We start from the raw sequence: 21,706 nt of genomic DNA on the forward strand, positions 1-21,706 counted from the left end.
AAGTAGGCAGTAGATTTGGAAAAGAGATCCACGCCATAGCTTTCGTGGTTTCCTTATCAATCTTAAAGTTGGAATCATATATCAAAGGCCTCATTTGATATGTAATACCATCCTTCGACTTTATATAATGAGCACCCTTAGAAGTTAATGTAACAAAATCTTCTATGAAATTCAGCCTAATTAAGAACATGTCGATGCCTAAATAGACCAATAGTGCATTTACCTTTCACTCCACATTGCTGTGGCAGAATCGTACATAATTCTTCAAGTTCTGGCCATTCATGAGAAAATTTTCCAACGCCAAAGATATTGCATATTCTCCAAAATCTCCATTCGCTTAACTTTCTGCTGCTATCCACTTAACCATGGGGATACCATTAACGTAAGTAATCTTCTTGATTGGAATAGGATCACAAATTTGCATCTGTATGTCCCCATTGTTGCTAATTAGGGTTTGAGCATAGTTTACAGACTACATAGGAGGAGGCGGGTTAATTTGGGTTGTTGTGGGTGGAGAGCGATTAGGAAGAGGTGGGTAGTGAGTAGAAGAGGATATTAGGATGGGTTGACCAGCCGCCGGTGGGGGGCCAGTGGCCGCATTGGCCATGGTGAGTTAGTGGTAGGCTAGGGTTTGTATGAAATTTTAGGAGAGAGAAGAGAGCACGTTTAATTTAAAGTTTGTTGTTAGGGTGCTTCACAAATATTGAAACCCTTATAGTTAGAACCTAGTTAGATTCCCGGCAGATTCGCAACTGTTACGGTTCACTTTTATGCGGTCATAAAAGCTACCATCATAACTTGGCTCTTTGTTGGTTCAACAGAGTCGCCACCTAATTAATTACGAGAATTTGGGAAACTGTTTGTTTTAAGGTTAGTCTTGTTGAAACTTTTCTTAAAGTACCAAACTTCTGGTAAAGGTTCTGGTGATTCCCCGAGGAATGTGTTAGGCCCCTAAAAAGGAATTCACACAATGCAGTTGACCTAGGGGTTTAAAAATTGTGGCTAAAAAGTAAATATTTTCTTAAAAGTGTGCCTAAAGGGATATGTGTAGAAGAATTAGTAAAGTCTTGCCTTTACTTGTTTTATCCATGGCTCATTCTGAAAGAAGTGTTTAATGAGAGAGATACGAAGTTCTTTTAATTGTTACTGAAAAATCAATTGAGTTTGAATCGAAAAAACTCAAAAGGGTTTAATATTTTATTACCTTTACTAGGCCAAAACACACTCAAAGTCTCCTTTGAGTAGAGTTCTACTTGTTTCTTGGCCCAAAGCAATGCAAGTTGCTTTCTTTGAATTAATTTATGAAATGGTGTTGATATATCTGGTTTGTTTGAAAGACATGATTTTTGTAAATAAAGGCAAATCTTAACCAACACTTCCTTTTGTTTACAAATCTTAGCTTGTTTTCAGCAAGTTGAAGCAATTTGGTATTTGAATAACTCTTTTTGATAAAAAGAACTGAGACTTGGTTCATTTTTGTCAATTGTTCCAACAAAAAAGCCCACTAGTTTGTTTTTGAAATTTAACTGTTCAATATATGAATAATTTTGAAACTAAATTTCCATCTTTCATGAAATTCCCCTAACTGTTTATAATGAAAATGAAACTGCTTAAGTTAAATTGAGAGAATGATTTTGAAAGTAGGATTAAGTCTCGAAAACGGGTCATCTACCATACGAACGATCTTAGAATCATTTGCCTACTCGAGATTTCAATTAGGTCCTAAGGGTTTCAATGATACACTTGTTTCCACAAATATACACATATAGGTATAAATGTAAACAATATCAAAGTGGATGATGGGTTTACTAAGCCTATCAGTGTAAATATTAACAATTTTCACCCATGATTGGGCCTTCGAGTTGCGGCTGACTTGATCTGATGTTGTGTTGGGCCTTTAGGCCTAATGTTATAATGCAAGGACAAAGTGGAGTCCATTTGGACTCTCAGATAGGTTTTTCATGCAAAGGGGAAAATGAAAAATACGGTTAGAGGGCACCTATACTTACAAATATTATACCAAAAGATCCTATCACATTATCATTTATTTTCACAAAGGAAACAACCCATATATACAGCAACATGTGATTGATATACAATATCCATATGTTCATTACACAAACAAGGAAAGGAAAAACAATCACTAAAAGATATCAAGCAACACAACCATGACATACTCAGGGTGTACTCTGACATACTCAAGATATACCTAACGTATACACCTATGTACACTTGAGAAATACTCAAAGTACATTAGGTTGCTTATCTGAAGCATTTAAGAGAAGTAGAGAAGAAGCAACAATCAGTCAAGTAATTTTAGAAATAAAGTCTGATATGCATAAGAGGTATATATCATATACACCCTTATACACTTAAGGATACATAAGGTAATCATACTCATGTATACCTACTGGTATATCACAACATATTAGCAAAGAAAAGAAGGGGAGAAGAGGCTCTAAACATGGGGAGAAGAGGCTCTGAACATTCATACTTATCACCACATAATACGACCTATCATACTCTGAATTTTCAAGAATATATAGTGGGTATACATTCTGTATACTCGTAGTATATTGATTAAATACACTTCTGTATATCTGGAGATGTCCAATGTATGTTGGGTTGTATATCTTATCATATTGGAGGGAAATAAAGCAGCAAGGAATAAGAGTGAACAACACACTCACCCAGTCCGACATGTTCATCATTCAGGGGATACACACCATCACACCATCAAGAATGTCTCACAATACCCAGATTGCATATGTTGAAGACTTAAGAATATCATTAAATCACAGCAGCAAGTATTGACACCTAATTTTTGACCTCCTGTAATTTATTTTAATTACTCAGAGTCCTGGATGATAAACGGAGTGAACCGTGTGTTTTTAGAGGTTAAAATGATTTCATAAAATTATTTAGCATAGTATTTTACCACTCTTATTTGGTAAAATAATTTCTCTAATATTATAAACCATTTAGGAATTAATTGGCACATTTTACAACAATTATGAATTATTGCTAGATTTAACCAAAGAGAAAGGCAATTTTAAATAATTATTTATCTGATTGTTTAACTTGCAAAAAATCAATTAGCAAATATTTTTATTTCATTTAATCCAAGGAATTTGATTAATTAAAAGAATTGACCATTTTATCTTTCAATCCTTAAATTCTGTATATTTAAATATGCATTGGCATAATTTGTTTGAATTAATCATAATTATTCTGGTGTTTAATCATGATTAAATTCCACAATAATTAGTTGATTAGTCAATCATGGTCATTATTGCAAATTGACTTTTAATTGTTTAATTGTTTTTGTTATGGCCACAATTGAATTAACTAATTCATGGTTTAAGGAAATTGGGGTCATTTTTTATAAAATTAGCCTCTTAATGGCCTTAATTGAAATACCAAAATTCATTGGCTCAAATTAATTAAGGTTATTATTAACTTTAAATTGGCTAATTAGGCCAAATAGGGCCATAATTGAAATAATCAATAAGATTAAAATCAATTAAGGCTGTATTTGCAAAATTGAGCCCATTTACACAATTAGCCGCATTTTTAAATTAATTAATAGGTTAGTTATGTCCTAATTTGATTGCAATTGAATGTTATGTCGATAATCGATGTTTTTAGTTTTACCCATTTATTAAATTACCCGCTTTACCCTTTACACGTGTATATACACTAGATATACATATATATATATATACACTATATACATGTATGAGGCCCTTCCCCCTTTCTTTTAAGTTTGAACCAAGCCCAATCCAATAAATCGGACCGACCCGGCCCACCAAAAAAAAAAACTCATTAGTTCAACTTTATTTTAAAAAAAAAAAAAAAAAAAAAAAAAAACCTCCCACTTCACATTTTATTCTACACCAAAACATACCCCTCCTCCTCTCTCCTCTCTCTTATTCTCTTACCCTAAACCCTAATAGCTGCCGCCTCACTCCATTTCTCTCTCCTTTGCCACTTCTTTGCCGGAAGTGGCAAAATCTCAGTCGTCACAATCACTAGCTAGTCCTTGCACGCCTAAAACAGGTAGCATTTAATGCTATCTCGTCTTCTCTCCACCGTCTCTCATCAAACACTACCTAAAGGTAAAATACACTCCCTTTTTCTTGATTTTTTTTCATCTGAATCGAGTACATCTGCATTAATTAGCTTTTGTTTTACCATGATGAACCCTTGACTCTCATTGGTTCCTCGAAGAACCAACTGGATCGAGGGAAACAAGTCAAAATCAAGTCGTCCATGTTGATTTTGCTTTGATCTGGATGGTTCATTTCAAGCACAAGCTTAATTTCTCAAAAAACTACTAGTCCCACATCGGTAGTGTAGGTTTTAGGATGAATTTTGGGGTTCTATTTATAGAACCCCATTTCTCAAAGTTTGAACAAGTTTGGACACGCGAAAAAGCCTGATTTTTGGAGCCTTTGACTCCAATTTTAAAGCTATTAGTAAAATTTTGTACTTAACTGTTAGAGGTTGAGTTTTTAAGTTTAAAAATTTGATTTTATTTTCTTGTGTGGTGGCTGAGTTGAGGAGAGGAAGCACAAAGGCTTTCAAATCCATTCTTGCTCGCCGCTGCACATCAAAAAGGTAACTTTTTTTATCATTTTATTATTTTTCATCTTCATCAAGTTCTGTGCTTAGCTTAAGTATTTAGATTGAGTGTTAGTTTGGGTGCTGGTTTAATATTCTATTTAGTACAAAAATATTATGATTATGCTGTGCTAGGTGTCATTGAATGACCAGTTCACTTAGTATCATGTTTAAATATTGAAACACAACATATACCTTAAGTCACAGAAAACTCTTTCATAGTTTTGAAATGAACTAGTAAAATGGTTTAAGGTGAAAATCAGCTTACTACAGTTATCCTCATGTGCTTAAGTCCCTGTAACGACCCGTTTCATCGTTACGGTGAATTTCGAGAAAACCTGCAACTTCGACTCTTTAAAAATGTCTTCGATTCAGTCATACTTCTGAAAATCGCTAACTTGATCGAACCCGTCATGAGCGTTGCGTGAGAGTATTAAATTTGGGCCACCAGGCCAGTGGAACCGACACAACGACTAGCATGCCGCTACAGCGGTGCCGTTGTAGCGGTGAAGTGGATTGGTCAAGGGGCCACCACAGCGGTTACTATGTCGCCTTTGCGGTGCCGAAGCGGTTCTTAGATCGCTATAGCCGTGACGTACAGTGATTTTCCCTATTTAAGAGTTCTTTTCGGGATTTGGCCCCATGTTCTCAAAACCCTAAAGTTCAGCCGCCCTCAAGCCTTTTTGGGAGCTTAAGTTCATATCATCTTGGGAATGGTAATCTTCCTAACTTCTTATAATCCCTTCTTTCACATAGTTAATTGATCCTAAGGTCCTTACCTAGAAAGCTAATAAAAATGGGTATCACCAATTCCTAGACTTAGAAGGATAAATGGTTAGCATGTTCTTAATATGGATTATATTGACTTAATCTCTTATGTTCATAAACCTAGAATGGTTACTAACTTAGATTCTCATCTTCTTCTTAATTTGTAAATGGGTTTTCTTCCATGAATCTTGAAAATGGGTTTTCTAAAGAATAGAGATAAAAATAGTGACTTTACCTAGCTAGCAGCTTAAATGGTTGACTTTAATCATAAATGGAGGTTAATAAATCACTTAGCTTTTATTATGTTAGGAAAAGAGTTCTTTTAGTAATGGAGGCCTAGAAAATCTAGAGATAGTCTAAATTCCCAATTCTCTTTACAGATCTGAATCTCGTATAAGTGCTCTAATGGTGATTCCTATTCTTGGTTCTCATGATTGTCTCAAGTTCTTTCGTGCGGGTTACTATGTGATGAACGAATTGGAGATCAACAGATGTTCGTGGCACCTGTTAGGCCTCGAGGTAGGCTACGGCTTCCTTTCTTGGTAGACTCCGATTAGATTTACATATTCGTGTATTAGAAAAAAACGGAGAATGCATGTATAGGAAATTCGAGATTGGTATGGATTCTTAGGATGGTACTGTTATGAGATTGTGTGTTCGGGCCTGTGGCCTGTAGATCCCCTAGGTTCATGTGTTGGTTTTCCCTTGTGAATTGGTGGACTTTATGTGACTTGGAAGATTAGTTGTTTGGTACTTAGTTTACTATGTCCCTTTGATGAAGAGTTCCCATATGATGCGCATAACTTGTCCCATGCTATTTAATAGTGAATCTTATTTGGTATTAAAATGGATAAAATGTGCCAAGAACGTGAAATGTGTCACAACCCAACCGGAAGGCCATAACGGGCACCCGGTGCTAACCTACTGAACACCTCTGATCATACATCTCCTAATTATCTTTAGGTGGACCACAAAGATAGCTCACGGGTAGCATACTCTGTAAGGGCATATATCACAAGATAATGGCACATCTCTAGATAATCATCAAAAACTATGCCCATAAACATAAGCCAACAAGGCTGCCAAAATATTATACAACAAAGATGAACTGATAACGATATGGGACTTCTGGCTACATACATCTGTCTACGAACCTCTATATAAAATACACGAATCCATAAAGTCAGGGCAGGACTCCGCCATGATCAAGTATATACACAAAAGAGTAATACCAATAAACTGCAGCTCCGAAGCAAATGGAGCGCTTCTGAGACTCCGCTGATGAAGCTTCTAGGGGTCGGATCCGTCTCCCTGTCTACCTGCGGGCATGAACGCAGCGTCCACAAGAAAGTACATCAGTACGAGCAATGTACTGAGTATGCAAGGCATGAACAGCAACATAAAATGAGATATAGAACATAACATGAGATAAAGAGATAACCTGTACATCTGGATGCCTCTTAAGGCGGATACCATGCATGCTTAGCCTTTTTACAAAAACATTTCTCATACATATAAGACATAACAGTGTTCCGGAACGTGTAGCCCGATCCATAAATACATTATATGGCTGCGGAACGTGCAGCCCGATCCATATATCATATCATCATTATATATGTTGCCGCGGAACGAACGGCCCGATCCATACCCATATAACCCTCATCTGGGCATCCCGCATCCGGGACGATATCATAGTATACCAGCTGATCAGGTGGTTATGCGCCTTTTTCCCATATCCCATAACCCATATATGCATATACATGATAGATATAGCATGCATCAGAGCCCAAATAAAAGCTACTACTTTATCGAAGTGACATAAGGTCGGTAACCTCCGATTTATATTATGAAACAATCATCATCGCTATATCTCACCTTAAAGGAACAATTTTCATAAGGTGAGATCAACAACAATGAATAAAATCAAGAAAATTGTGAAATAAGCTCAATAATCTCATAATAGCATCAAAACCACAAGCTTTGGAATCTCTAGAAATGGAATCATCATTATCATCATAGAAAATATCTATGTTTAGCATCATAAGAACTTTGAGAATCATGAACTTCTAGCTTTTTGGGAATAAGGATACTATGGAAGTCATTTATGGGTTCATAAGAAGAAAATCATGCCTTTAGAAAGAAAGGGATTAGCCTTAACATACCTTTTGGGTCTCCTTAACTACTTAACGCTTATCCTCCTCATAAATATACATTCAAGAGAATTTATACTATTGTTAGGCTCATCGTCGTATGCTTATCTTAAGCCTTCAAATTAAATCCCTTTTAGAATCTGCAGAAATTCGGGCAGCATCTCTCCCGTTTATATCCCTAGCCCGAAATCACAATACCAATAACCAACAACAACAATAACAACACTAACATCAACAACATCATCATCAATACCAAAATATTCCATAAAATATCCCACACGATGTTTATCCTATTTCTCAACTAGCAACTCATTATACGATTATTTTAATAGCTCTATCTCTGTAAATAAACCTAAATCAATATCAATAAAGAGAGTCATACCTTGTTCCCACTAGAACCGCAATATCTTCAATATTCACCTTGAGTTCAAGCAAAGATCCTCCGTAAAACAATACTATAATCTCAACTATGCGTTATCCGAACCTAAATCCCGATATTTCACTTGATTTGCGCTAAATTTTATGGACGGAATTTGGGGGAATATTCCAGAGATTTTAGGATATTTTTTAGGGGTGGTTTGGATGAAAATAAGGGGTAAACCCCCTTTTATATTGTTTTAGAGTCAGTTTGCACCGACCTAATATTTGCTCAGCGCGTTCGCGCTGAGTTTCCCCCCTGGTCCTTTATGCGTTCACGCCACCTCCAGGTGCGTTCGCGCAGGGTTAATCCCTGCTCTGGTAGTCCCTCTTAAAATGCTCATAACGTTTGATTCTGATGTCGGATTGACGCGCGGTTTGTTGCTTGGAAACTAGACTTCCTGAACTTCAATTTAGGCATTTGTTTCACTTCAACACTCCTGATATACTAGGAGATATTCCTTTCTCAAGTTGAACTAAAATTATAGTACGACACCTTGCCCATCTCTTGCCCGCAAATTGAGGAGGTGCACTAGCCACTGATTGGCCTGAATGCACAATACCCATACCCATACTCCTGGAGGTTGCCGGGGAACGAAACGGCCCGATCCATACCCATCTATCCCACGTCTAGGCATCCCGCATCCCGTATGATATCATAGTATACTAGCTGATCAGGTGGTTATGCATATATAACGCCTCGCCCTTTTCCCATATCCCATATATACATATATATAATAGACATAGCATACATCAGAACCCAAATAAAAGCTACTACTTTATCGAAGTCACGTAAGGTCGGTAACCTCTGATTTATATCACGGAACAATCATAATCGCAATATCACACCTTGAAGGAACAATTTTCATAAGGTGAGATCAACAATAATGAATAAAATCAAGAAAATCGTGAAATAAGCTTAATAATCTCATAATAGCATCAAAACCACAAGCTTTGGAATCTCTAGAAATGGAATCATCATCATCATAGAAAATATCTATCTTTAGCATCATAAGAACTTTGAGAGTCATGAACTTCTAGCTTTTGGGAATAAGGATACTATGGAAGTCATGTATCGGTTCATAAGAAGAGAATCATGCCTTTAGAAAGAAAGGGATTAGCCTTAACATACCTTTTGGGTCTCCTTGACTACTTAACGCATATCTTCCCAAGCTCGTAAATCTACATTCAAGAGAATTTATACTATTGTTAGGCTCATCATCGTATGCTTATCTTAAGCCTTCAAATTAAATCCCTTTTAGAATCTGCCGAAATTCGGACACCATCTCCCTTATTTATATCCCTAGCCCGAAATCACAATACCAACAACCAACCAACAACAACAACAACAACAACACGGACATCAACAACATCATCTTCAATACCAAAATATTCCATGAAACATCCCACACGATGTTTATCTGATTTCTCAACCAAAGAACTCATTATACGATTATTTTAATAGCTCTATCTCCGTAAATAAACTTAAATCAATATCAATAAGGAGAGATTCATACCTTATTCCCACTAGAACAGCAATATCTTCAATATTCACCTTGAGTTCAAGCCAAGATCCTCCGTAAAACGATACTATAATCTCAACTATGCGCTATCTGAACCTAAGTCCCGAGATTTCACTTGATTTGCGCTAAAATTTTATAGACGAAAGTTGGGGGAATGTTCCAGAGGTTTTAGGATATTTTTTAGGGGTGGTTTGGATAAAAATAAAGGGTAAACCCCCTTTTATATTGTTTTAGAGTCGGTTTACACCGACCTAAAATTTGCTCAGCGCGTTCGCGCTACCTTGAGGCGTGTTCGCGCTGAGTTGCTTCCTGCTCCTCTGCGCGTTCGCGCCACCTCCAGGCGTGTTCGCCCATGGTTAATCCCTGCTCTGTCAGTCTGTCTTAAAATGCTCATAACATTTGATTCCGATGTCGGATCGACGCGCGGTTTGTTGCTTGGAAAGTAGACTTCCTGAACTTCAATTTAGGCTTTTGTTTCACTTCAAAACTCTCGATATTCTAGGAGATATTCCTTTCTCAAGTTGGACAAAAATTATCGTACGACACCTTGCCCATCCTTTCTCCAATGTTCCAACAACTTAATTTCCTTAATTCACTTGTCCTCTAATCCTTCCATAACCTGTTACATGAATTTAAACCCTCATAGCCATAAGATAGGCATATATAATCTCATATACATTAGAAAATAACTCCAGTGTTTACAATTAAACAACTAGCGGCTAACGAATCTCAACGTACAAAATTACGGGGTGTAACAAAATGATTCTAGACTGGATGTTAGTAGTGACTTTATAAGTAGAAAGTGTATTTATCATGTATTGATGTTGTTAGGCAGTAAAGAAATGAGGTGATATTGTTACGTGACTTGTCCGTGTTAATTATCGGAGTCTATTGATATATCCTGGTCATAATATTTTAGTGTCTTACTTGTTGACGTCTGATACGATGATAGTGTTCTATTATGGCTTATTGTGTAGCCTTTTCCATGATATTGTTAGTGTGCCCATGCGTGATTATTGACTTGATTATTGACATTGATCTCATACATTGTACGCATTCTCATCTTTCATGATATACTATTGATACTCTAATGATACTAGAGAAAATACTGTGATGAACTGGGCTCAGTTGGATGAGAGTGACGTGAGGACCGATATCCGATGGTTGTCCCGAAATCGAGGTTGTGAGTAGCGATTGTCGAGGTTTTTGCCAGAATCGTGAGATAGCGGGTATCCGAGGTTATTGTCGGAGCCATGAGGTACATGGACTTCACGGGTCCCCCATGGGTTATGCTACTGAGATGTGGAGATTTTCGTTCAGAATACATGTGTACACAGTAATGCATTGCATATACATTTCATACATTATTGCATTGCATTGCACTATGGCTTCTGTTGTGATATTTTTGTGATGTATTTGTGATATACGGACTCGAACTGAGTATTTGAGACTTGACACAGTTGGGCTTAGTTGCTATAACCATAGGCCATGATCTTGGATTACCTTTGCTGATTGTTTGTTGGTTCAGTTGTATATGTTGGTTCCCTAAAATTAGGTGATAATGAATATCATAATGACGAAATGACTTCGATACTAAGATTGAATAGCGTAACGGTAGTTTACTTGTGATACTTGTGTTAAATTTTCTATTATATGCTAAGGAGATAAAAGTGAGTATAATGTCAGTTAGGCAAACGGATCACTAAGGGAGAATTGAGGAGAATATGAGTCCTTGTTTGTCGCGACGAGCGGTAGGTAATATGTACTGTTGACCTAGTGTTACCTACCATGCTTATTTGTGAACTCTTTTACTGATATGTTCTTCTAATCATTGTCGGCCTATGATGCTTACCAGTACTAGTGTTGTACTGATACTACTCTTGCTACATCCCTTTTGGGGTGTAGAGTTTTTCAGGAAATTGATCGTTGGTGGTTTGGAAAGATGCACGGTGCCTATCTTAAAGGCCTCCATCCTTCTCATTCCGAGATGGAGGTTGGGTCATAAATTTATTATTGTATTCCGGTTCAATATTAGTCACTCTTGTACTAGTCTAGACCAGGTCGTGGGGAAGAACTGAGTCAGTGTATTATTTGAAGATTGTTGTAAATACTTCCGTTGTTTTGATTAATATATTGGTTTGATTTCCGCTGTTGATTATAATATTTCTTGAAGAAAAATGAATCTCGTTCTTTACTTGCAATGGTTTGTTTGGTTGAGGGTTTGCCTACCGAGGTGGGAATGGTAGGTGCCCGCGCGATCCTAAATTGGGTCGTAACTGTCCCTGGGTTGAATTCTGATGCCTTGTCTATAAATTTAACACAATTTCTTGGCTATGGTGGTGTATTTGTATCCTTGTGGTTCATTCTGGATGTATTTCTGTTGTGACATAGTTTGTTGATGTTTAGATCAGCTTGTGATTCTTCTGTGAAACAAGATGACTTAGAAGACCTGGTCAATGATGAAATTAACTATTTTTAGTGACTTTGTGTGAACTTTACTAGGACTTAGGAATGAAAATTCTTTAGTCCTATTGAAAGGGATTCTGTCGGTTTGAATATATGTGTATGTGTACATGAGTCTGTTTAAGTATTCCTCTATATAAGATGAAGTTGATGTGTCTGAAACCTGCCTTGGACTTGAATGTCTTCACTTAAGCTATGGTAGGATAAAACAAGGATCAACTAATACCTTTCTTCTCAATAATTTGCAACTGGAATCATTCATATAGTTTCACCTGCTTCCTGAAGAATTATTTGGATAGTTCTGAAAATAAAAAATCTCTATGAATAGAATTCTAGGCTAATCAATTGAGAGTACTAGTCTATATCAAATGTTGCTTAAGTGTCTTAGTTAGGGGGTTGGTTTAATGATGATGTCCAAGGGATCATAGGTACGCATAGGCTGTCTGTGCACCACTTGACATGAAGGAGCCTTTTAAAAGACATCTCAAAGTAGGGACTGGGGAGAGCCAAGCCTTGCTTGGTCCATAGTGCCCTTCCTCCAAATAAGGGATGTCATGGCATACTCCACAAGTCCATGGGGGACATAGTTGCTGTACATGCACATCTGGTCTTTGACACCTCATCATCACACCAAGGGATTGCTATAAAGTGAACCCTTTAGTTGCCTTAACAAGTTAAAAGGTTAAAAGGAAATTGTCCGTGATAAGTAACTAACTTTCCTTGGAGCAGGAGATATGACAAACTGAAATTTTGATAATCAAGCTGCTGCCCTCAAATAGGTATTAGACCACCTTGACTCTTTGACTATTTAAGTTCTTATGTCTTCACTTTCCCGTAGAAATTTTGCTGAACTTAGGAGTCACAATTCCCCTTCATTACATCTCAGGTTGGCTTGTATGAGTTTTGCTTTTCTTATTGTACAATTCCTTTTATCTATTTAAGTGTGTACTCACTAATGTGTTTCCCTTCTCCTCTTTGATTAAATTGAAACCAAGTGTAAATGGTTATCCATGTCTATCTCTATCTCATTGGAACTTGCTAAGGTCATGAATTATTTGGTGTTGTCCTATCTATTTAAACATGTTAGATTCTTGATTTTTATATCATGTTTGATGGCTTAAAAATGCTTTTGTGCCTTCTTCTTGTCTAAATGAATGCATTTGCATTCCCAATGACCATAGTAAGCTGAGTATTGGTCTAGTTTTTTCCCTGTATCTGTTTGAATAGTTACTGAACAATGTAGGACTATACATGGAATTGATAAAAGAGGAGTGGTATATACATGGTATACATTTGATATACACAACAAATGTGTATATCAAGCGTATATCATATGGGTACACAAATTAGTTAGCCATGGTATACAATGTATATCAGCGAGTGTAAAGGAAATAGGTTCCATAGTTGGCTTTAGTGCTAAAACTCAAAACTAACTTAATATGAATATGGGCCTGATCCATTCTAGATAGTATAAAGAATAGCCCATGTCCCATGCTTTGTAGAAATAAGGAAACAATAGGAGTTCGGGTAGAATTAATGAGATGTATGTATATATGTATGCTTTTGTGTATACTTGGTAAGATTGGTGGTATATTTCTAACCGGATTCCCCTTTTTTGTGTCTCCTCCTCCACTGCATGGCCACTTGGGCCGAGTCAAAGCCAACCTATTCAGGCAATTCTTTCGCATTATTATCGAGTCCAGTGAAGAAAAAGGAAGGAAATATTATAAGTACGCGTGAAGTCCCAGCCATGGGTGAAAATGGCCAACTAGGGTCTTGGTACGCCCCTAGCCTGCCTCTTTCTCTTTTATTATCATTATTTTACCATTTCAATTTGTTGTACTTGCACTTGTGATACTTGTAAAAAATTCATATTATTATTGGAATCTTTGGTTTGAACTAGTCGTCTTAGGACAATGGTGCTTATGCCGTTTAGTTGACTTTAAGTCGCCGAACAACTTTCAAAAAACCCAGACTAAGTACAATGACTTTCACTTAAAGAATAATAAACATGGATTTTTGATACAAGTCAAAATAGAAGAACAAAGGGATTTTTCAAGACCACAAATGTTATGACATTTCCTTTTCAACTGGATCAGTTTTAAATCAAGAAATATGTTTTTACTGCCTTCTGGACCTAAAATCGAACCTAGGTCAAGCAATTTGGGCCGAGCTTTTCAGAAAGGAAACAAAAAATATCAATGAGAATTTGGGCCAAGCCCAAACTAAGAACCCCTTTTTAAACAAAAGTCATATTTTTAGGCTTTAAAAAAAAAAAAAACAACAACAACAACTCAAAAATCAATTTTATGTACAAACCGGTAATAATAAAATAAATTATGTTTTAAGTTAAGCTTTGTTCAAAAAGTAAAAACATTCGTAAATATGAAGTTTTAGGACGAGATGTTCTAATGTATTATGCGGATTGACCTGAATGCAAAGTGTATGATTATAACAAGAGTATATATATATATATAAACACATATATATTTTGTCAAAAATCAAAAGATTTTTATACTTTTTAAAAAATACATTATCCTTATATATAAAAGGAACCTACTCTTACTCGGATATTGTCCGAACCTAAAGTACCAATATATAAGGGGAAAATATTCAATTTTCTTTTCAAAACCAAATGATATGCAATAATGACATTCTTTTATAAATGCGGGAAGTTGAACACAAAATAAACAGTTCATGCAAATAATCATATACTGGAATTCGAAGGTCAACCGTATAGTACGGATCCTTAATACTAGGGTGCCTAACACCTTCCCTAGGCGATCACTGGAACCCTGACCTAGAACTTTGTATTACGAAGGTTTTTTCACGGTGTTTGAATAAACTCTTCACCACTGGTTTTCCTAATTTCCTAAAAATTAGGTGGGTACTCTTTTTCAAAATAAAGTCCGAAATAGCACCAACAAGTTCGAAGTAGCTTTCCGAGCGCTAACCCCGCCCGTGAAATGCAAACCGTAACAAAGAAGGACAACTCATGAAAATGGAAGAAGAGACAAGAGAACACATATAAGAAGCCAGATAACAGTCTAGTATGCATATGAGAGGAGAAAGGGTGTGCACACACAAAAACTCGACGATTTCTTCTCAATATTGACAAAATGAACTGCATATGTTATATCTTGAACAAAGTTACTTGATTGGTTTTAAAATGAGTAAATAGACCCCTTTTTGTCATAATGAGGTAAGATCCATACATAGAATCAGTAAAGCAGACATATACAAGGTATTAGATGTATTCTGAACCTATGGCATGGTCTACTATGTATTCATTTTAACATAAGCCAACGTTGAAAAAGAAGATGATTAAATGGGGATCCTTAGCCAGTATTCTAAAACGGATCTTGGTTCTAACACATAAAACACACTCAGAACGTCTCCACAATTTTAAGATATGGCAAAAAGGAACCCCAAGACTAGAGCAAACAATAACAAGGCTGAGTATAGGTATTCAAAGCCCCATCTTGAGGTTATAGCCTTAGGAAATCACTCAATTCCTTCTTAAGAGGTGTTACATATCTCACAATCCAACAAATAAACAACCAGTAGTCAAGAGATCATGCTTTCTCATTTTTTAAACTCAAAACCCTATATGCATTTGTACTATTCAACCAGCGGTCAAACAAAACCTAAGGAAATAAGAATTTATACCTAAAATTCATAGAGCCCGTTTGGATTGGCTTATAAGTTGGCTTATAAGTTGTTTTTCGAGCTTTTGAGTGTTTGGGTACAAATTAAAGTCATTTTGTGCTTAAAATAAGCTCAAAAAAATAATTGGACCCATTTAACTTAGTTTATCTAAAGCGGCTTATAAAGCGAAAACAGCTTATAAGCCAAAAAAAATAAGTTAGACTACCCCAACTTATTTTTTTCAGCTTATAAGCTGCAAACAGCTTTAAGCTATAAGACAATCCAAACGGGCTCATAATCTGGTTCTAAAATTGGTTCATGGGTTCAATACATGCTTCATAATAATTAAAACTTAAGCTAGAACCACTTATGGTAAATTTACACACTATTGTACAAGAAGACAGGACAAGAGCAAATCATTTCTCAGGATGTAAGCACATACTTAGTGACACAGAAGATCAGAAAGATGAAAGGAAGGATAAGAAGAGGTCATACTCAAAAATTGTATTCAATTATACATTATTTAGAGGTATAGAAATCAGAATCAGATGCAAAGAAAGGAGACTATAGCCTTACAACCAAATTATCAGGACAAACATATTTGACCAAAAGTAAAGTGACACACACAGATTGGGTTATACTTGAGATTCATGTGTATTACTGCAACATGGCAGTAACATAGGATTGCTTTATCATGAATTATGATTAAAAATCCAAAGTTCATACATCAAATATATGCAGTCATTTCTTCACTTAGGAAACCAGTAAACAAAAAGGGATAAGTGATAAAAAGGGGCATGCTTATAAAGAAAGACAAGAAATGGTTCTAAGACTTTGAATCAAAAATCATCAGTCTAAAACATTCAGACTTCATAACCAAACTTTGCAGATTAATAGTGTATATTAATGTCCTTACACAAAAGAAAAAAAATAAAGACATAAACAAAGATCACATTTTGTGTTTGCTTAATCCTTATCTAAAGGAGACTTATTATGGTTGTTCCTTATTATATTTGCAATTTACTTATGTTTCACGACTTAGGCACCATTGAAAATTTTGGGTCGTGACATTCTTCTTGTGTCCCTTTCCAGTGCCTTCTAATCGAACTGAGTTCTTTTATAAGTAAGAACCAGTTCCTTTACAATGCAACCTAAGTGGCAACAGGAATTTTGCAGCTTTCTTCTTCTCTTCCCCCTATCTCTTATACCAAAATTTCTAAGTAGGACTGAAATATTTATAAGTAAGAATCATGTCCTTTATAACGCATTCTATAAACTGGATAAGAATGAGTATCTGCTCTATATGGAAACTAGGTCTTTATAAGTGAGAATCTATTTCATTACACAATTGCTTAGACTTGCACATTGAAGTTTATTTTGCTATTGTTTCAAGGAGCCTAGTTATGTTCCTGTTTCCTTATCATGTTTTGTAATGTTTCACTGTGAATTGGTATATAAGTTGTTATACCATGTATTTTACCCTTTTGTCATTATAAAAAAACATCACAATTGTGGTAGCCATTGGTCAATATTCATAGGTGCAGTCCAATTCTGTATTATCAAATAGATGATTGTTCAATGTTATCAAGCATATTATCCCAGATGCAGTATCAGAATCAGAGACATATTCACCAAAGTAATTTCATTTATGCATCAGCAGAGTCATACATGCTCAATCTAAACATATAATTACAAAAGTATGCTAGTTACAACCACAGTCAATAAAAATATATTTTTGAGACATATCATAGGACTCAAACACAACTAAAACCAAGGATAAAAGTATAGATTAGTCTCTTTGCTAGTGGGGGATGGGAGGTCAGTCATGTTCTTCATAATTTCCATAGTTGAGTTCCTATGATCAGTCATAAGTTCAGCTGCGAGGTCTCTGATTTTAGCTCTCAAATTCTAACTTGTGCTTCTTCCCTTTCTTTTGTGTTTCTTTCTTTTGTAAGTTCTTTCTGTAATCTGGTGACTTCACACTTGTCTTCAACTCTTTTAGTCCTTTTCAGACTAGGTTCTTAAGTGGAGGAACCTATTTCTTCTATATCTTGGAGGGGTTTATTATTCAGTTGAGGACTATTCTTGGTCTTTTTTTTTTTTTTCCATCGGTTTCGCCCATACTGACCATGACCATGTCTGCTCTCCACTTCCAGATTGATGAGGACACGATCCTTGCTGCTCTCCATTCCCAAATTGATGTTTCATCAACCTTCCCCCCCCCCCCCCACACCAAGAAGACCTGACATCATTTTCCTCGTTCTTTCCCTCATCATCACTTAAGACTAAGATGGTTGGTTCTCATTTATTTTCTTCTAAGGCCTCATCTATTGTGGTAAGAAAATTTCTTTTAGTTCATTTGGATCCAGACGGTGCACACATATTTTTCCTTGCTATGTGCTTTTGTCTAGTCCTTTTGGGTGACTTCCTTTTTGCTACTACCCTTATTTCCTCAGCCGTCGTTAATCCCTTGATACTTTCAAGGAACCTGTCCACTTCCCTCATTCTCTAGGTGATTTCTTTTTCGGTTCGCAGATTTGGCTCTGCTTCATAGCTTACAGAGATTTCACTCTCACGCTTATTTGCTTATTCAGAATCTCCATCAGTTTCAATTTTTATAACCTAGGACTTAAGGGAACATTTCCCTTTGTACCAACCCCTTTGTCCTTTTCATTTTCCTTTATTAAATCGGTTTTTCTCCTCTTTCCTCTAGCTTCTTCTTCATAAAAAACCACCATGACAAACCTATCTGGATCATCAACAATCCCCTTTTTACATGTTCCATTCCTCTGAGCTTCAAATCTTAGGGTTTCGTGCATGTCGAGATATTTTGCTGGATTGATTCATTAGGATGGGTTTTGGGTTTGATTTGTGGTGTTTTTGGCAAGAAATGATGAACATGTCATTTTGGATGTAGATCAGGCTTTGGAAGGGTTTGATTTTGCTTTGAATTGAGAGTGAGAGATAATGAAAGGAAATCTGGTATCTAAGCACAAATGACCCTAATTAACCGGTCTAATCAGAATTTAAGGGAATTTTTCGCCCTTTTGATAGAGTGTGAACATTAGCTAATTTTATGAGGAGAAATTTTTTTAATTAAGATTATATATTCAATTTACTAGAGGATTTGTATCTTATGTGGCATACTCCTAGGAATAATTGTATGACGCGTGGCAACGTGACATTACTCAAGTAACATACGTTTAGATAAAGATGCATACCTGAGATTTTTAAGAAACAGGTTCTTTGTGAGTGTTTCCTTGATATGTCCTAGCCTGCTGAGAAGTCACCTATTTTAATTTGAAGTATTCCTTTAAGAGGGAAATCTTGCTACTTGTTCCCTCTTGAGAGGAGCCTAACCACTAAGCTCCTATTATTTCTCACCTTGGCTCTTTGAGTTTTAATCAAGGAATGACCTTGGAGATCTGATTGGGTATCTGTTTCTTCAAATGAATTCTTCCTTATATCTACTGTTGACTATTTCGGGTATATTATTTGTCAAATCATCAAAACTTTAAAGTTAAACCCATGATTATTGAGCTAGCTGCTACTCAGTAGGAAGTAGTCGAGAGGAAACATCAGAGTAAGAGCTAGAATCTTACCCCCTAGCCAAATCGCGACTTTTGCCTTTGGTATCACCTCAAATCGAGCTTTATAACTCAAATTATGAAAATACATGTTGGCTTTTGAAATGGGGAAATTATTCACTACCCAGCTACAACCCTTAATCGCAAACGTGAAGAAAACCTATGATCGCGACCAGGTGCCCCGACCTGTCCCATCGTGGACTTGAGGGACCCTCTATGATTGTAAAGCAACGCTCCCCCAGACCCTCTTATGTGAACTCGAGCCTAAGCCCACGAATACGAATACCAACGACTAAAACCTTTTGCGAACGCGTGGCATATTGCATGATCGCGATGTACAAAACCTGGCATCAGAAATCAAAAAATTCAGGTGTCTTCCGATCTTTGATCTAACACCCGAAACTCATTTAGAACTTCCCCGGATGAAAAACAAAACATGCATTACGATCATATTTGGTCACCATTTGGTGCCAGTATTTGGTCACCGCGATTGCGAAGAGAGAAGAAGGGCAAATCGCGATTGCGGTGGGTGAGCTCGTGATCGCGTAGATAGGCTGGGTCCGGGTAGTGCATCACGATCGCGATGCTAGGCCTCCTGATCGTGATTGAGGATTGATGCCTAGACATATTTAAAATTCCCATTTCGAATTTCATTGTTGATAAATAACTTTTGGGAGCTTGGATTTGGGTGATTTCAAAGGAAATCTTCAAGTTTTGGTTCGAGGGTAAGTTTCTAATCATAATTTAAATTATTCCCCGTGATACTACCATAATGAAATTCGGTCGGCTCTCACTTCTTCAATTAGCAAATTTCAATAGAGCAGAACAATAGATCATGATGCTACCGGGTAGTTAGTAGAAGAGTAGGAAGTAAGTTTTGAGTAGATATATTTAGTTAGCAAATTTCACCAGAGCTAGTAGAGGTACGAATTGATATCCTTAGTCAAGTTAACACTAGTGAGTGGGTAACAATTTGAATACACCGAATGCGTGTTAGAACCTAAAGAGTTTAAGTTAAACACAAGTACAGTGACAGTGGAAGAAGAAAATCAACTAGGTAGTAAGAGAACAAACTACAAAAGAATAGTCTTTAAGAGTTATAAAAAAAAAAAGGGGCCTCCCTAAGACTGGCAGTGTCAGCAAAGTTAAGTCATTAGAATAGAATATGCCAGTTATGAACACGTTAGCATACCGTTCATGTAAGCAATTCAGTTTTTCCTAGTAAGGAAGATTGCTCTGAAGTGAGTCAAAAGATGGGTGGTTAGTGGGGTAAAGTACGAAAAATTGCTGAAGATAAGGAAAGTTAGTTGGATCCCAAAGAGAGAGAAGGATCCGCAAGTATAAGACCTTAACCATTGGTTTGAGGGAGAGATGTGTATATCGTTAGTAAGTCTAGTTAAATATTTGAAAACCCAAAGGGTATACGAAGAACCCTAAGTTAAGTAATGAGTTCACAATGAGATAAGCCTCCACAAGGAATGTGCCTCGCTTGTACAAAGAAACACGAAGTGAGTAGAATGATCGTCGATCGACTTGTGTCAAGCTCAGTTATTGTCAATTAAGCAATCACAGAAAAGTTATAAGATCATGCCCAGTTATGTGCCACAAGGGTAGTGCCATTGCACGAGACTATTTTCTAGGATGCTGGTCAAAGACTTAGCCCATAGTAATACTATGAGTATTTAGGAAGTATCTCAAAAAGAAATCAAGTATGGAGAGTTTAGCTCATATTGAGGCATACAAGAGAATCATGGTGAAAGAAAGTACCATCAGCTGAAGGTTAATGAAGTTGACATTCCAAAGACCGCTTTCAAGACCCATTATGGCCATTTTGAATTCCTTGTCATGTCGTTTGGATTGACGAAGGCACCAACAGCTTTGGACCTAATGAACAGGGTTTTCAAGCTTTATTATTCGCCATTGTCTTCATTGATGATATCTTAGTTTGCTCTCGTAGTGAGACTGACCATGCAGAACATCTCAAAATAGTGTTACAGACACCTCAAGATCGCAAGCTTTATGCGAAATTTTCAAAGTGTGAATTTTGGCTGAAATCAATAATAGTTCTAGGTTGTGTAATTTCTGGAGAAGGCGTGAAAGTGGATTTCCGAAAAATCGATGCAGTAAATAGTTTCCCCAAACCCACTTCAGCAACAGAGATAAGAAGTTTCTTGGGTTTGGTTGGGTACTACAGACGGTTCGTAAAGGGTTTTTCCTCTATCTCAGCCCTGTTGACTAAGTTGACTCAGAAGAAGGTCAACTTTACATGGTCAGATGCATGTGAGCGAAGTTTCGAAGAATTGAAAACAAAGTTGAATTCTACCCCAACTTTGAGACGCTACCATCTGGGAACCGAAGGGTTCGTAGTGTACTGTGATGCTTCAGGAGTTGGTCTTTGATGCATTCTAATGCACCATGGTAAGGTAGTAGCCTATGCATCCAAACAACTTAAGGCTCACGAAAAGAATTATCCGACTCATGATTTAAAGTTGGCAGTTGTGGTCTTTGCACTAAAGATATGGCGTGG

At 36.6% G+C, this 21,706-nt stretch overlaps 1 long non-coding RNA gene across 1 annotated transcript; it reads left to right on the plus strand.

The window, feature by feature from the left end:
- Positions 1–4,562: 4,562 nt before the first annotated feature.
- On the plus strand, positions 4,563–13,846 carry LOC132032538 (uncharacterized). The gene is made up of 2 exons (XR_009408503.1): positions 4,563–4,620; positions 13,618–13,846. It is a non-coding gene; the product is annotated as an uncharacterized LOC132032538 (long non-coding RNA).
- Positions 13,847–21,706: the final 7,860 nt, after the last annotated feature.

This window comes from Lycium ferocissimum, chromosome 10 (genome assembly GCF_029784015.1).
Source record: "Lycium ferocissimum isolate CSIRO_LF1 chromosome 10, AGI_CSIRO_Lferr_CH_V1, whole genome shotgun sequence".
NCBI lineage: Eukaryota > Viridiplantae > Streptophyta > Magnoliopsida > Solanales > Solanaceae > Lycium > Lycium ferocissimum.